Below are 915 nucleotides of genomic sequence, written 5' to 3' on the forward strand. Positions count from 1 at the left end.
ATCCTGGCATAGCCAGATGACTTCCATGCCCCTGTTGCAATAACCACTGCTTCCAACTCTCTATAGACCACCCCTTGGGTATATCTAATGTAAGTGATATTTATTTTATTTATTTTTTGAGTCAGTCTCGCTCTGTCACCCAGGCTAGAGTGTGCTGATGTGATCTCGGCTCACTACAACCTCTGCCTCCTGGGTTCAAGCGATTCTCATGCCTCAGCCTCCCAAGTGGCTGGGACTACAGGCATGCACCATCACGCCCAGCTAATTTTTGTATTTTTTTCAGTAGAGGTGGGGTTTCACCAAGTTGGCTGGGCTGGTCTCAAACTCCCCACCTCAAGTGCTCTGCCCGCCTCGGGCTCCCAAAGTGCTGGGATTACAGGCATGAGCTGTGGTGTGTGGCCCTAATGTGAGTGATCTTTAACACTGAGCACTTGAAAAAGAAAACCCTGAAGAAACCTAATTCTTTGATGTCTGGACGACAAGGAAGAAGATAGAAATGGCATCAGATAATAAACAGTGTAAATGTTTATCAGAAAGAGGCTGGTGGTCGGGACAAGTAGGAGGATCGCTTGAGTCCAGGAGTGCATCTCTACAAAAAAGTTAAAGGATTTTTTAACATTGGCCAGGCGTGGTGGCACACATCTGTGATCCCAGCTACTTGGGAGGCTGGGGCAGGAGGATTGCTTGAAGCCCAGGAGGTTGAGGCTGCAGTGAGCTGTGATCGAGCCACTGCACTCCAGCCTGGGTGACAGAGCAAAATCCAGCCTCAAAAAAAAAAAACCAAATAATAATATTTTACATAACCAACCACTTCTAAAGATTAAAAAAAAAACCCTACGATTAAAAACCTCAGGTCCCTCAGGCAATCATACCAGATATTGAAACAAAGCAATAACATAAGGACTGCAGTATTCA

This window comes from Pan troglodytes, chromosome 18 (assembly GCF_028858775.2).
Source record: "Pan troglodytes isolate AG18354 chromosome 18, NHGRI_mPanTro3-v2.0_pri, whole genome shotgun sequence".
NCBI lineage: Eukaryota > Metazoa > Chordata > Mammalia > Primates > Hominidae > Pan > Pan troglodytes.